This window comes from Molossus molossus, unplaced genomic scaffold (assembly GCF_014108415.1).
Source record: "Molossus molossus isolate mMolMol1 unplaced genomic scaffold, mMolMol1.p scaffold_m16_p_15, whole genome shotgun sequence".
Taxonomy (NCBI): Eukaryota; Metazoa; Chordata; class Mammalia; order Chiroptera; family Molossidae; genus Molossus; species Molossus molossus.
This window is the reverse complement of record NW_023425350.1, coordinates 47,221,206-47,238,795: the sequence shown is the minus strand read 5'-3', so window position 1 is coordinate 47,238,795 and position 17,590 is coordinate 47,221,206. Positions and strand designations below refer to the sequence as shown.

Genomic DNA, 17,590 nt, shown 5'->3' with positions numbered 1-17,590 from the left:
ATAGCTTCTCGGCCCTTTGGCTAAGATCAAGTGTAGTATCTAAGTTAATGAGCACAATGGCACCTTGGAAATGTTTTGAGTAAACATTAATTCACTCCAAAGTTCACTTACTTTAGAAACTGATAGTGTTACCACATATATTATACCTTATTCTGTACCTGAAGAACTCAGGAAGAAGACATCTGAATCATTTATTTCGTTATTTGCTTTAAAAAGCCTCTAAGTCAAAAAGTCTGTACTTATCCCAGAAAAGTTCCCCTCTATCTAGTCAATTATCTAAAATTTTCCAATTTATTCTCATTTATGTTGCTAGGATAAATGTTTACATTGGCAGTGTTAAGTTAGTGGACGCAGGTTAATCCATTTGAAAGTGTTTTGACATCATGTCACTTTGCTCCTAAATTCTTCAGCATGCTCATCCTAAAATTAAGTGCAATTGCTTATAAAACGATAATATCATTATCATATCTAAGAAAAAGTAGCGGTTATTCCATATCATCTAATACCCAGTCCATATGCATGTTTCCCCAATTGTTCTTAAAGTGTTTATAGCTCTTTTTCCTCCTGAAATGAGAGTCAGTCAGGGTTCATATGTTGTTTGTGTTGTTATGCCTCTTCAGTCTCTTAATCTAGAATAGTCTTCCTATCTTTCTTTTTTCTTCATGACATTGACTTTTTGAAGAGTTCAGGTCATTTGGCTGTAGAAATGTTTTATGTTCTGGATTTGTCTGATCGTTTTCTCATGATAATTAAATTTTTAAGTTACACTTACAAATAATGTTTTGGCATTTGATAGTACTATAGACAGGCTGTGTTACATGGCTATTCTTTGCTTTTGGTAATACAAAATTAACATTGTACTGACATCAGAACCAAGTCAGATCTTGCTATACTGTAAATATTTCTATTGTCCTGATTTAGATCTAGCCTGGGAAAAGTATAATTGTTAGGCAAAAGAAAAAAAAAAAGAAGGGCTCTTTGATCTGTGGCTTAGTATCCTGGCTTGGGAAAGGGAATAAATATTATGAAAGTTAATTAGTTAAATGAAATGTTTTACTATCTAACGTTTGACTTCATCTAGTCTCTTGCTTGCTTTTATTTTTTATTTTTTTTTTTGTACAGATAGAGTGGAAGGGAGAGAGAGGAAGGGAGGGAGAGAGGGAAACATCGACGTGAAAGGGACATATCGAGTGGCTGCCACCCGCATGACCAACCAGGGCCAGGGACAAACTGCAACCGAAGTACATGCCCTTAGCGGGAACCGAACCCGGTTCTCTCCCGACCGCAGGCCGACGCTCTAACCGCTGAGCCAAACTGGCCAGGGCCTCTTGCTTGCTTTTAGATTCCCTGTGTATATTAGCACATCTCAGGACTGAAAGCCAGTAATTCTGAAGAATTTATGTATGTCTTATACTTTAATAGCTTTAAATTACTTTTTAATGTAATAATCAATTTACTATTTTTGACTTTTATTGTGGAAAATTTCAAACACACATAAAATTATAGCAAAATGAACCCCAGGAGCCCATCACCTCAATTCAGCAGCCATCACCTTTTCTGCTGTTTTTCTTTCATCTATTTCTCTCCACATAATTTTGTTGTTGCTCTTGTTTGCTGGAATATTGTAAAGTAAATCTCAGGCAGTATACCCTCTCCCCTTTAAATTCTTCTGTATGTGCTTCTAACAGACGTTAGAAACATAATCTCAATACCATTCTTATAGCCAACAAAATTAATAAATTCTTATTTTTTTCAAATACTCAGTTCATGCTGTTTTCCCCAATTGTCTAAAAAATGTCCTCTTACCGTGTTTCACTTTGTTTTTCTGCTTGTTTGTTTCAGGATCTAAATAAGGTCTACACTTGCATTTGGTTGATACGTTTCTTGAGACTATTTTAGCCTGTAACACTTCCCTCTGTCTTTTCTTATACCTTTTTGTTGTTAAAGAAACTGTATCATTTGTTCTCTAGAATTTTACACATTCTGTACTGATTGATTGTATCTACATAAGGTTGTTTTTCTTGTTCCTCTAGCCTCCATATTTTTTTGTACACCCGTAGGTAGATCTAGAAGTTTGATTAGATTTAGGTTCAATTATTTTGGCAAAAGTATTACATAGCAGTAGTATGTACATTTTATTGCATCACATTTGAAGGAACATAATGTCTGGGTATCTCATATTTAGTGTTGTTAAGATTATTATGTGGATTTTGGTGTCATTGGATGATATATTACAGAGTTCCCCATGAATTTGTCACTTACTAGTTTAAGCAGCCATCAATTATTATTGCCTGATTGGACCAGAAAATAATCAAGTACAGTTTGTCTGACCCACAATTTCTCATTTCCAAAGCTAATAGGTTTTTACCAATTAGCCACTGCAGTTGCTTTAAAGTAGAAGAATTATAGTTTTGAAACAAGGTTAGTTCAATAATTTTTAAAATTAAAAAAAAAAAAAACAATCTTATGGGCACTTAAGTATATATACGCTACAATTTTAATTGTGGTATGCCTCTCCCTCTACCTCACCATATATAAAAATTAACTCAAAATGAATCAACGATGTAAATTTAAGAGCAAAACTTTTATAAGAAAACATAGGGGGCAAATCTTCATGACTTTGTATTAGGCAGTGGTTTCTTAGATGTGACACAAAAGCACAAGCAAAAAAAAGAAAAAACTGATAAACTGGACTTCACCAAAGTAAAAAATATTTGAGCTACAAAAGATATCAAGTGAGTAAAAAGATAAAGAATGGGAGAAAATATCTGCAAATTCATATCTGATAATGAACTTGTATCTTTTGTATATTAAGAACTCTTATTTTCAATAATATAAAGACAAATAATCTAATTTTAAAATGGGAAAAGGATTTGAATAGACATTTCTCCAAAGAAAATACACAAATGGCCAATAAGTACTTAAGAAGAAGCTTAGCATCATTAGCTTCAAAGAAATTATCAGGTTGCCCGGCCAGTGTGGTTCAGTGGTTGAGCATCAACCCATGCACCAAGAGGTCTCTGGTCAGGGCACGTGCCCAGGTTGTGGGCCAAATCCCCAGTGGGGTATGTGTAGAAGTCAGCCAATCGATGTTCTCTCTCACCGATGTTTCTATCTCTCTCTCCCTCTCCCTTCCTTTCTTTCTAAAATCAATAAAAAAAATAAAATAAAACATTAAAAAAAAGAAAAGAAGTCATCAGGTAAATGCAAATTGAAAACCACAATGAGGTTTCTCTTCATACTCATTTAGGATGGCTGTATTAAAAAAGACAGATAATAACAAGTGTTGATTATGGAGATTGATTATGCATTGCTAGTGGGAATGTAAAATGATGCAGCTGTTTCAAAAAGCAGTTTGGCAGTCCCTTTAAACACAGTTACCATATGTAGGGGTTGGTAAAAGTAGATTTACAGTTGTGAGTACATGAAATGCAGTTTATTCTTGTCTTATTATTTATTAATTGTATGATTTCCATATGAACAACTGTAAACCTACTTTTGCCCACCCCTGTATATGATTTAGCAGTTTCACTACTAGGTATAGATAATATAGATCTACACTATAATAAAATTATATCCTAGATTAATTTTGCCAATTTTTGACTTTATATAAATTGAATCATTATAGTATATACTCTTGCATCTTGTTTCTTTTGTTCAACATTTTGTATGTGAAATTCATTCATGTCGTTGCCTGAGGCTGTCATTACTCTCAGAATTTGACCATATATAGATGACTTTTTGATAAGGCTCAGTACCCCTGTTTGGTTTTTTAAAATAACCACGTAGTTTACCCAGCTGGTGTGGCTCAGGGGTTGAGCGTCGACCCATGCACCAAGAGGTCGCCAGTTCGATTCCTGGTCGGGGCACATGCTCCAGGTTGTGGGCCAGATCCCCAGTGGAGGGCATGCAGGAGGTACTAACAGATGTTTCTATCTCTCTCTCCATCTCCTTTCCTTTCTTTGTAAAATCAATAAAAGAAAAAAAAATTTTTTTTTTCAAAATGCAAGTTCCTGAACTCCAAGTGCTCTGTCATCACTGAAACAAAGATCAGAACAGTAAAAGTTTCAATTTAAGAATCATTTAAGCTCTGGCTGGTTTGGCTCAGCAGTTAGAGCACTGGCCCACGGACCAGAGTCCCGGGTTGGGTTCTTGCTAGGGGCACGGACCTCGGTTGCAGTTTGTCCCTGGCCCTGGTTGGGGTCGTGTGGGTGGCAACCAGTTGGTGTGCCTCTCTCACATCAATGTTTCTCTCTCTCTCTCCCTCCCACTCTATCTGAAAATAAATGTGAAAATGCCCTTGGGTAAGGATAAAAAAAATCATTTCAGTTATAGATAAAATGCATAAAATTTTATTAAATTCAGAATTTATATATCTTTAACCTAAATAAGATATTCGTTACTTCACTATTGTGATTAAAATCTCACGTTAATAATTTGCAATTGAAAAGATAAGAAACACAAGGCCGGTGGGAACAGTAATAAATTTAAATCACTAATGAAAATGAAAAAGGGATATATGTTCATAGCCAAATCCCACAATGGCAAAGTGTAGAACAGCATGAGCTTTTGTCACAGCTGTTTCAGGCCTCGAAGCCTACGAAACAAATCTAAAACAAAAATATGTGAGTTTATGGAAATAGAAATGAAATCTAGTAAGATTAAGCTCAGTCCCTGCTCTGGTCTATAGGCCTAAGAGTCTGTTTCTTCTACCTTCCCGGATGACTTCTTATCCATATTATGATCTTTATGAGTCCAGCTGAGATCTTCACCTACAGCTCCCAGATGAAGCTGTGAACCCTCTTCAACCTCTGACTCATATCCTAGTCCTGGCTTTTCGGATAAGATATACAGAGCAACAGGAGTGAGCAGGGCTAACTGTCTGCCACTGTTAAAGCAACATAGTCATCCAGTCCAGTGGCTTCCAATCCTTTCTGCAGCAGGATCCCATTGAGTACACTTTGCTGCTTAATTTTTGCTGTTGCTCTGAACTATTGCCAGGCAGAGGACATACTCTCTGTGTCTGACATGTGCTGCAATAATATTTGGGGCACACCCTGTAATAATCAGTATCACTATTATGAAATAATAGTATCGCCCTGGCCGGTTTTGCTCAGAGGTTAGAGCATCAGCCTGCGGTCCAGAGAGACCCGGGTTCGGTTCCCGCTAGGGGCATGTACTTCGGTTGCAGTTTGTCCCCAGCCCCGGTTGGGTTTCTATGTGTCACTTTCACATAGATGTTTCTCTCTCTTCCTCTCTCTCCCTCCCGCTCTGTCTGAATAAAGAATGGAAAAATGTCCTTGGGTAAGGATAAAAAATAAAAATAGAAAAATAAAAAAAGAAATAATAGTATCACTGTTCTTTTGCAGGATATTCAAAATAGCCCTCAGGCCCTGGCCAGTGTGGCTCAGTTGGTTGGGCCTCATCCAGTGCACCAAAATGTTGCTGGTTGGATTTCCTGTAAGGGCACAAGCCCAGTTTTTTAACTCAGTGCCCTGTAGCGGGTGTGCAAGAGGCAGCCAATCAATGTTTCGCTTTCACATTGATGTTTCTCTTTCTCTCTCCCTCTCCCTTCCTTTCTCTTTTTAAAAACAAATAAAAATATTTTTAAAAATAAAAATAAGCCCAGCTGGTGTGGCTCAGTGGATTGAGCTCATCCCATGGACTAAGAGGTACCGATCAAGGGCATATGCCCCAGTTGGGGGTTTGGTCCCCAGTGGGGGGGGGGGGGTGCAGGAAGCACCTGATCAACGTTTCTCTCGCACATTGATGTTCTATCTCTCTCTCTCTAAAAAAAAATCAATTGAACATATTTTAAAAAATTTTTTAAGTAAAATAAAAATAGCCCTCAGATGCCCATGACCACCTTCAGATTTGTTACAACTCCCTTATTTTAAAGATGAGTAGACTGCGTGCAGAGAAGTTAAATAATTAGTAATTGATATACTTATATCATGGAATAATGAATCTAGTAGAAAGCGTACTGAACCATGAATTAGAAAAACTGGGTTCTATTCCTCACTTTACGAATACTTAGCTTTGTGATCTTAGACACTTTTTAAAACTTTTCTCACTTTATGCAATTCTGTTCGTGTGTGTTTTTTTACCCCAATAAATGCATTACTCTTTTGATTTATAAAAAAGTATTATTTTTATTATAATTATTATTTTACAAATCACAGTTATAACATTAAAATTCATGTTTCCATTTTTTTTTCATTGGTGATGTTCTAATTAGGGTGAGCATTAAGATGAACACATAGTCTTACCTCTTGTTTCTTCCTTATTTCCCCTTCCCTTGTTTCCTTTTTTCTCCTAAATTACCAGAATAAAATTTACCATGTTCACTCCCATAATCAACATTAACATATCTAGAAATGTGATCACTTATATTTGTCCAGGTAAACACAGATAATTGACACATTACAGTTGAATTAAATTCCCACTGTAAATTATAAATGTAATGTGCTGGCACCTAAAAGAATGTTGCCATTGATGACAGATCAGTCATCTCCAATGGCAAAGAAACTTAAATACTGTATGCTAAAGTGGACTAACTCATATTGGAGGCCTGTCGTAATTTTGGTAACATGACACCTTCATTTATCACGTAGTTCAGAGAATTCAAATTCCTTTTGAACATCTGGATAAGATTTTATCTTAGAATGTAAAGTTGCCTCAGAGAAACAGATAGTCCTTCCTGCTCAAACCTGTTTGGTCATTCTTTTTTTTTTTTTGTTAATCATCACCTGAGAATAGTTGTCCATTGATTTTTAGATAGAGTGGAAGGGAGAGAGGAATAGAGAGAGAGAGAAACATCGATGTGAGGGAGACACATCAATTGGTTTCTTCCCACACAACCCCAACCAGGGCCAAGGATCAAACCTGCAACCCAGGTACATGTCCTTGACTGGGAATCAAACCCATGACACTTTGGTCCATGAGCCAATGCTCTAACTGCTGAGCCAAACCAACCAGGGCTGTTTGGTCATTCTTTTTGTTTTTTGTATGTTTTTCATTGATTTTTAAGAAAGAGATAGAAATATTGATATGAGAGAGAAACACTGATGGCTGCCTCCTGCACACCCGTTTCTAGGGATCAAGCCCGCAACCTATGCATGTGCCCTGACTGGGAACCGAACCGGAACCTCTCAGTCTATGGGACCACGCTCAATTCACTGAGCCACACTGGCCAGGCTGTTTGGTCCTTTTTAAGGTTATATGATTACTTTACTTTTTGATTAAGATTATGGGACAGGAATACTTTCCCTTATTAATTTGGTCTAACAATCACAGTGATGGAGAAAAAGGCTTTGTTAAGTATTATAGATATTTTCATAAATTTTGAGGAACTCAAGGAAAAAGAGTTTACTAGGGACTTTCTAGTGTTGACTTTTACAACCTGAAAGTGTAGTCTATTAATATACAGGTTATATCACCTGGCCAGTGTGACTCAGTGGATTGAGCATGGTCCCATGGACTGAGAGGTCCTGGTTTGATTCCCGATCAGAGCACATACTACTTATTATTTGTGCTTACTACTTATTAAGTATGTTTTTTCTGCCACTATACTAAGCCCTTTTAATATATTATCTAATTGAATTAGATCCTTATAGCAATCCTATGAGGTGGGTACTATTATCATCATTTTGCAGGTAAATAAGTGAGACTAGAGAGGTTAAAATCAACTACCTAAAGTCTCACACCTGGTAGGTACACAGAATCTAAACCCAAATCTGTTTGATTTGAAGTCTGAGTTCTTTCCATGATAAAGTCTGCTTCTGTTTATTATTCTCTGCTTTTTTAGTTAATGGTTAATTATATAAGTAATACATGAATTCATTCTTCTAAAATAACGCATATTACAGATATATTTTAAGTCCCATTGCATGCTCATCATTAATATTAGTTCCCTCTCACCTTCCTCAGAAGTAATATTGCTTTAAGTTTGGGTGGATCTTCAGAGATTGTTTAAAAAACTATACATTAGCCCGGCCAGTGTGGCTCAGTGATTGAGTGTTGACCCATGCGCCAGGAGGTCACTGGTTCGATTCCCAGTCAGGGCACATGCCCAGGTTGTGGGCCAAATCCCCAGTGGGGGGCACGCAGGAGGTAGCCAATTGATGTTCTCTCTCATCAATGTTTCTATCTCTCTCTCTCCCTTTCCCTTCCTCTCTCTCTCAAATCAATAAAGAAAATAGAAAAAAAAAAAAGAATTGTAGTATTTAAAGATGTGTTAGTACTCACAGATACAGAGAACAGATTGACAGGTATGAGAGGGGAGGGAAGGGGAGGGACTGGGTGAAAAAGATAAAGGGATTTAAGCAGTATAAATTGATAGTTACAGAATAGTCACAGAGATGTAGATTACAGCATAGGAAATATAGTCGTAATATAAGTATGTATAAAGCCAGGTGGGTGCTTGAAGCATCAGGGGGACCACTTTGTAAAGTACATGATTTCCTAACCACTTTGCTGTACATCTGAAACTAATACAGAATAATATTGAATGTAAACTGTGATTGAAAAATTATTTAAATTAAAAAGAAATTTAAAATGTCTCACTAGTACTCAAAAGTTGAAAACCACTGTCCTATAGTTAAAGTTGATATATTAGTTGACCAAGTTGATCTCCTACCTACCCCTCACCACCACTACATTATCTACATGTGTCTAGTCCTTTGGTATTTCATCTGTTCTTCAAGATTTCTCAAATCATTGTCAGCAGTGTCTGGGATCATGTCTTCATGTCTGCAACTTTTTTTTTTTTTTTTACTACAATACAATATAGTTTATCTTGACATTTAAATTCTGCTATCATAGGCTTCAATTTTATCTTTAAGATACTCATTCTACCAAAATCCATCCACTCCTTGCAAATAACATAGTAGTTACAAGACTTGAAGGCATACCTATAGATCCCCATCCCCACTCCCAAGGAGGGCTCTGGTGGGTTTAATGTAGCCAAGGTAATTCCAGACCCCTGCAGCAGTCTTGGTTTAGATAACCTGAACACAAGCCAGCTGCATAGGCTTACCTGACCACTGGAATTGAGTCAGGAACGGCCCAATTGGGGGGGAGGGGGATTCTGTTTGAAGATTTTAAAAATCCAATTTCTTTCTTATTTTGGTGGTGTTATGTCTCTAATTTCATTGAATTTATAGTGTAGTTTGGAGACAAGATATAGATATGAAAATTTAACTAATTGCCCCTAACATTCCCTCTGAAGGATTCTCACCCTCCTCTGATTGAGCTGCCTGCCCTCCTCCCATGTCAATGTAGACGTTGGTCATGAAGGAAGCCTCCAATATCTATAGGATACTATAATTTCTTCTCAATTCTAATACCAATATATTTGAGCCAGGCATTGATATTTCAGCTCATACAGCAGAGAGAGAGAGAGAGTCTATAGCTATCCCTTTGCTAGTCATTTTAGTATTATGGATCTAAGAAAGATCATAATGATTTATATTCTTTAGCAAGGTTGGAGATTTTTACTCTACAGCTAGAACTTTAGGAAATAATGAACATTGTGTGCAAAGATTTAGCTCTTCGATGTGTTCAAGAAACATTTTATAAATATTTTATGACAATATTGCAATAAGCATTTTAGTAGTTAAACGTTTGTATGCATAATTATTTCTCTAGGATATACATTTCCAGAAGCAGAATTGCCTATATGCACATCTGAACTACAAGCACCTTTGCTTTCTAACTATTCATCTTACCTCTGGTTTCCCTTTCCCTCTGCTCTGTCTTTAGTTGGTAAATTTATCTCCCTAAAACACTGTTCATCATTTTACTCCCCTGCCAAGAAACCCTTCCTTTCCCCTTTTTGGGGCCAGTTCCTTACTCTGACAGCTGACGACTTTCACAGTCTGACTCTACCCCAGGTCTCTAGTCTTTTCTTCTACTGTTCCCCTGTACAAATCTCCCATTTTAACTAAATTCATCTATACTCTATTTCCTATTATGCCTTGTAATTTCCTGTAAATGTTAGAATTTGGAATAATCAATTTAGTTTGTCACAATCCTCTATAAAACTTCCCCCCGCCTACTTTTCTCCACTCCACCCAACTGTGGAGTTGTCGGCCTTTGGTGCAAAAACTGTCCAAATGTATGTGCTGGTCCCCCTCCCTGCCCGTCCATCCTCTCAACCTCCCCAGAGCTGAGGGCTATTCCACCTGCTCCCTGGTGCTCCTGCCTCTTTTCCTGGGTCGGTCAGAGGCTGGGCTCATGGAAGCTGCCCTCTCTTGTTTACTTCCGTGTCCACCAGGGGCTCTGCTCCTCGTTCTCCATCTGTAGCCCTCGGGTTCTACTTTGTGGCTAGTTGTTTCTAATCTTTCCTGTTCCTGCTGTCTACCATTCTAACTCCCCTCCCCAGCTTTTATGGGTCTGCCTTTCTTCCTTTAGTACGTTTCCTGTCTCTTGGTCGATGCTTCAGTTCCTGTGTGAAGAGACAGGCCTTCGCAGTGCCAGGAGCTGCCTGTCTGGCTTTTTCCAGCATTGTCCTCTCGGAGCCCACCAAGCCAAACATGCTTTCCATCCTTCTAGGCTCTTCTCATCATTGCTTTCCTTCCTTCCCATTCCTTCCTTGTAGATTCTGCAGCTGTTCCTGATGCTCAGATGCCCTGGCCTCAAAATAACAAAGACCCGCCCTGGCTGGTTTGGCTCAGCGGTTAGAGTGTCGTCCTGTGGTCCAGAGAGACCCGGGTTTGGTTCCCGCTAAGGGCACGTACCTCGGTTGCAGTTTGTCCCCGGCCCTGGTTGGGTTGTGTGGTTGGCAATCACTTGATGTGTCCCTTTCATGTCGACCTCCACCTCAGAGAGAGAGCTCTCCTTCAGCGGGATGACTGGACACGGTAACAGACAAAAACAAAAAAGGTTGAAAGATAGAAAAAAACATTTGTTTCATCAGGTTTTTTCCATCTGTTTTTGTTTCTAGAATACATTAGAAAAGAAATTGTACATAAGTTCTCAAATATTATTAGACCCAGGGGGAACTGATATAATAAATAAATAAGCTTAAAATAAAAAAGCTTACATAAAGCACAGCCAAACTGCTAACAAGTCTGGAATTGTGACAGTTGCTAATGTGAAAGGGAGAATTTAGAAATAAAAGACATAATTTGTTTAGAGACTTTAGGTCTAATCGGAGACGACTACATAATTCTCAGACAGAATAGACAAATAGGTGTCTGAAAATTATTTTAACTCATTTCACTGTCTGGGGTCCTTGTTTCCGTTAAGAAACCAATTTAAAGATAAAGTAATAAGAATTTGACTTTTTTATACACAATAGGTTTTTTCCAAGGATAGAGTCATATGATGAAAATTCATTATGTTCTTTTTAACTAGAATCCGTTTTCATATTATATCAATTTGTAATAATGTAAATTTATATATATAATAAAATAATTCTGTTTTCATTTGTTTCTGTGTTCCTTGTTCATGGAGTTCTATGTGAAGTGAAAAGGATGTTAAAATCAATATAAGACTTAGAAAGACATAAAAATGTGATTTGGTGAGAGAAAGAAAAAGGGAGGAAAGAAAATGATCAAGTAGAAGAATATCATAATATTTTTTAGATATTTTTATTGATTTTTTTTTTTAGAGAGAGAGATAGAAACATTGATGTGAGAGAGAGACATCCATCAGCTGATTCCTGCTCGCCCCTCACTGGGAATCAAGGCTGAAACCAGGGCAGGTGCCCTGACTGGGAATTGACAGGACCTATCAGTCCATGGGGCGACGCTCAATCCACTGAGCCACACTGGCCAGGCTCATAAATATTTTTAATATTCTCATTGTTCAAATACCTTATAGGATTAAATTCTTTTTAAAATCTTCTCATAGTCTGTTAGGTTAAGTTTAGCCGCAATCACTATATTCTTCATTATTTTGAATTACCATTTCACCAATACCCTTTTAGAAATTTGTAACTCAATTGTTTTTTTTTTTTAAGCTTTATTGAGATATAATTTGCATGCTATACAATTTACCCTTTTAATATGTACAAATCAATGGCTTTTTAGTATATTCACAGAGTTGCACTGCCACCATCACAATTAATTTTAGGATATTCTATTGTCCCCCAAAGAAACTCTCTATCGCTTAGCTATCACCCACAATTCCTCCCAGACCTAGATGACCAGTAAAATACTTTTTATCCCTACAGTTTGCCTTCTCTGGACATTTAATATAAATGGAATCATACATTTGGTGATCCTTTGTGACTGGCTTCTTTCACTTTGCATATTTTCAAGGTTCACCTATGTTGTAGTATGTATCACTACTTCATTTATTTGTTGTTTTTTTAATCCTCACCTGAGGATATTTTTTCATTTATCTTCAGATAGAGTGGGAGGGAAGGAGAGAGAGGGAGATAGAGAGAAACATCGAGGTGAGAGGGACACATCGAGTGGTTGCTTCCTGCACCACCCTGACCAGGGCTGGGGACAAACCACAACCGAGGTACGTGCCCTTGACCGGAATCCAACCCGTGATTCATTGGTCTACAGGCTGACACGCTAACCACTTAGCAAACCAGCCAGGGCACTACTTCAATTATTTGTATCACTGAATAATATTCTATTGTATGAGTATAACTCATTTTGTTTATCCACTTATCAGTTGATGTACATTTGAGTCATTTAGATTTTTAAACTATTATAAATAATGTTATTATGAACATGCATATACAAGTTTTTATACATATGTTTTATTTACATTTTTGTTTGTTTGTTTGTTAATCCTTACCCAAGGATATTTTTCCATTCATTTTTAGATAGAGTAGAAGGGAGGGGGGCAGAGAGAGAAACATCAGTGTGAGAGAGACACATCAATTGGTTGTCTCCCGCATGACCCCAACTGTGACCGGAGATCAAACCTGCAACCCAGGTATGTGCCCTGGACTGAGCATCAAACCTACAACCCTTCAATCCATGGCCAACACTCTAACCACTGAGCCAAAACCAGTCAAGGCCAACATATATTTTTATTTCTCGTTTCTCTTAAGTAAATGCCTAGGAGTATAATTGCTGGATCACACAGTAACTCTATGTATAAGGAATTGTCAGACTGTTTTTCAAAGTGGCTGCACCCTTTAACATTCCCACAAGCACTGTATGAGGGTTCCATGTCCTTGCCAATACTTGTTATCATCTGTCCTTCTTATTACAGACACTCTATAAATATGAAGTGGTATCTCATTGTGGTTTTCATTTGCTTTTGCCTGATGGCTAATGATGTTGACATCTTTTCATGAGTTTCTTAGCCATTTGTGGATTTTCTTTGGAAAACTGTCTATTCAGTGACTTTGCTCAGTTTTCATTAGGTTTTTTATTATTAAGTTGTACTAGTTCTTTTTAAAATTTTTATTTTGAGGGTACATTTATTAAAGCTGGGGGCAGTGAAATAAGGAAGCACTCAGCATAGAAGAGGCAACAGCAGAGCCCAGGCTGCTTTGATTCACTAAAACTGTTATAGAAAGAAAAGAGCTGAGGCAGGGCTGTTTTACCTCACTGGGAAGTCCGAGGAAAGGGGGCCCTGGAGACGGTTTCAGGGGGTTAGTCCCGGATGAGCTGCTGCCGCCCATTGCTCCCCTGGCTGAAAGTCCTGTGGGGTCCCGTAGAGTTTAGGGGATGTCTGCCTGTGGGGGAAGAAGAAGGGAAAAGGGACGGCACGGGCATGCTCCTGGGAGGGAGAACATGCCTAGTTCTTTTTTTATTTTTATTATTATTTTTTAATTGATTTTAGAGAGAGGATGGGAAAGGAAGAGAGAGGTAGAAACATCGATGAGAGAGAACATTGATTGGCCACCTTCTGTGTGCCCCTGACTGGGGATCAGGCCCACAACCTGGGCATGTGCCTCGACCGGGAATCGAACCAGCAACCTCTTGGTGCATGGGTCAACGCTCAACCAAGCCACACTGGCTGGGCAGCATGCCTAGTTCTTTATATATTCTAGATACAAGTCCCTTTATCTATTTTATCTTTTGTTGTTTGTGATTTCAATGTCATAGTTAAGAAACCATTGCCTAATTTAAGCTCTCAAAGATTTGTCTATATTTTCTTCTGAGTTTTATAATTATAGCTCTTATACTTAGGTCTTAGATCCAATTTGAGTTAGTTTTTGTATATCATATGTGGTAGGGAATGAATATTCTTCTGTATGTGGCTATCCAGCTATCCTAACACCATTTGCTGAAAAGACTATTTTCCTCTATTGAACTGTCTTAGAACTTGTGTTGAAAATCAACTGACCATAAATGTGAGGCTTTATTTCTGAACTCTCAATTATATTCCATTGATCCAAATGTTTATTTTTGCATTGTTGACTCTTACAGATGTCCTCCATTTCTCCCACTTTGCCCACCATATATCTATCTTTATTCCAGTAACACATAATAGCTCTGTAGTTAATTCTGAAATTGGAAAATGTAAGTCATCCAACTTCATTATTCTTTTTCAAGGTTTTTTTTTTATTTGCTATTCTGGGTCCTTTGAATTTCCATATGAATTTTGGGATCAGTTTGTCAGTTTCTGCAATGAATCAAGCTGGGGTTTTTATAGGAATTGTATTAAATCTGTATATCAATTTGAGGAAGATTGACCTGTTAAAAATATTGAGTCTTCTGATCCATAACTGTGGGATGTCTTTCTATTTATTAAAGGTTCTTTCATTTCTGGGTAGCGGAAGCGATTCTTCAATTTCTGGGCCACACACACCAGGAACTTAGCCTCTGCAATAAGAGATGGAGGAGTTGAAAAATGCTGGTGGCATATCCTGGTGATACAATGTATCCCTTGACTATGAACTAAGGGGAAAGAAAGCCCTGTCCTTTTGGCCAGATCTGCCTGGAGTGGATCTTCCATCAAGCTGAGGAGAGAAGAGAGGGAGCAGGTTGTGGTTCAACTGCCACAGATTCTTGCTACTCACACTGAAATTTAATAGATTTATTTGCATAAATATTCCTTTTTGACATAGGACAATATGCAAAGACTTTAAATGTTTTGGGTTATTTTTTGGAAATTTTTACCACTTATGATTATTTTGCTGTGGAACAGATCCATGAATCACTTCATGCTGCCATTCTGGAAATAGAACCCCTTGAATTTTCGTTTTTGCAAACAATCTTAGAATAATTAAAGTAACTGAAGTTCTGAGGGGAAGCAGTTCTTATTTGTAAATAAAAAACTATTACAATCTCAGTTCTTCTGAAACGAATTCTATTGGCTAGATTAACAAGCATTATCTATTAAGTTAGTTAGTTAGTTAGTCCTCATCCAAGGATATTTTTCCATTGATTTTTAGAGTGAATGGGAGGGAGGTAGGAAGAGAGAGAGAGATAGAAACATCCATGTGAGAGACACATTGATTGGTTACCTCCCGCATGACTTCCATCAGGGCCGGGGATTGAACCTGTAACCTAGTTACGTGCCCTTCACTGGGAATCAAACCCGAAACCCTTCGGTCCACAGGTCGATGCTCTAACCGCTGAGCTAAACTGGCCAGGGCAACAAACACTATCCTTTTAAAAGCCATTGTTTACTGAATTTATATTTACAAACCCCATATGCAAACATATATTTTTCCTTTATTAAGTAGACTTAAACAGATATTTATTTATTTATTTATTTATTTATTTTTTTATCCTCACCCGAGGATATTTTTGCATTTTTTGTTCAGACACAGCAGGAGGGAGAGAGAGGAAGAGAGAGAGAGAGAAACATCGATGTGAAGGGACACATCGAGTGGTTGCCACCCGCACGACCAACCAGGGCCGGGGACAAACTGCAACCGAGGTACGTGCCCTTAGCGGGAACCGAACCCGGGTCTCTCTGTACTGCAGGCCGACGCTCTAACCGCTGAGCCAAACCGGCCAGGGCTTAAACAGATATTTAAACATAAAGACAATGATGATTATAAAACACAATAAAACTCTAAGTTAAGGCTTTAGATTTGTTTTAAAACCCATGTTCATAGGTAATGTGTCCAAATCAAACTTTCATCTCTTAAATTGAGTTCATCTGCTCAGGATATGTGTTATTTATCCTGTACCAACAATTCCTTCATATTGGATTGTATCAAATATCAATTAGTAGTAAACATGTTTATTTCACTTTCATACAGTATTAGTTCTTAGAGTTTGGTCTTTATTTTGATGATTTAGTTGTAGCAGCATAAACATATACAGAACAAGGGACAGAACATGTCTTTTTAAACTCAGAAAACCTACAATCTGTACAAATTCTTATTTTCTTAAAACTTGGCCAGCAATAATTTAGGACAACCTAAATACAGAAAACACCAAACATACTTGACCATTCCTGCTATTAAAAACATAGAACACTTTGAAGTAGAGATGGCAGGATTTGTCGACAGGTGGAATGTCAGGTGTGAGAAGAGACAGAAGGATGACTTGGTGACTTTGGGCCCGGGCAACTGGAGGGTTGCAGTTGTCTCTAAAAGAAATAGGCAGTTCTGCAGGGAAAGCAAGTTTTGGGATAGGGAAGGCTTATCAGGATTATGTTAGTAACTAAAATGTTCAGGCCAGTGTCTTAATGACAAATCCACACTCTTAACCTAATTTGAACCTCCCCCCTTTCTCAGCTTTGGCCTTCTTTACACTGGGAAGGCACCAGTTGGCAGAGGGCACGGTCAGCTTGTGGGTCTCTTTTCCCATCTGTTTCTCCTCTTCCCCGGCCCTCACTAGGTTGTCTCCAGCTCTTCTTCTGGGACAGGAAGGGACAGAAAGATTGCACTGACAGGCACTTCCTGAAGGTGCCCTCTGGCAGAGGATTAGTCTGTCCTGTCATGGGTCCTCCTTGAGGTCCCCAGAGATTCTTGTGCTGGGCTCTTTGATGACAGCTTCCTGGACCCTGGAAATACCACTCATCCAACTGCCATTTTAACTGATCCCTTCATCGTTCTGGCTGCCGCTCTGTTGAGATCCCACGGCCTCTCAGGACTCGAATTTGCTGTGTAAGAACCAGCACGCTCTGCCCCGCCCTCAGAGGGAGGCAGTCCACCTCGGTGCAGCCCGCTCTACTCCGCCACCTCCCGTCCCTTTGGCCTGGATAAGTCTTTTCAGGACTGGGTTTGGCGCTCGCCTGTGTACCACACCAGCTCCTAGGGGCACAGGCCAAACTCTCCATCCAAGGGGTTCTCCTGGCATCCCCTCTGTTGTTTGGCTAACACGAGAAGACATATACACCAGAACACAAAACAAAACTAATACCAAGTGTTAGCAAAAAATACGGAACAATTGGAATTATCGTATATTGCTGATGGGAGTGCTTCTTTGGAAAACCTTTGACGGTATCTACTTAAAGTAACCTGGCAATTCCGTATCTAGTTAGATACCCACTACATACATACATAAATATATACATACATACATACAATAGGAAACATATAGAGGGATGGTCACAGCAGTATAAAAGTCATAAACTGAAAACAATGCAAATGTCTGTTAGCAGGAGAATGGATAAATAATGGTTATATATTTTTAAAATGGAATTTTAAAAAAGGAATGAGCTACTGCTATATGCAATAAGGGTAAATTTTACAGACGTATGTTAAGTC

The 17,590-nt window shown here is 38.3% G+C and overlaps 1 pseudogene; it reads left to right on the top strand.

The window, feature by feature from the left end:
* LOC118631328 lies at window positions 1-171 on the top strand (annotated as a pseudogene).
* Window positions 172-17,590: the final 17,419 nt, after the last annotated feature.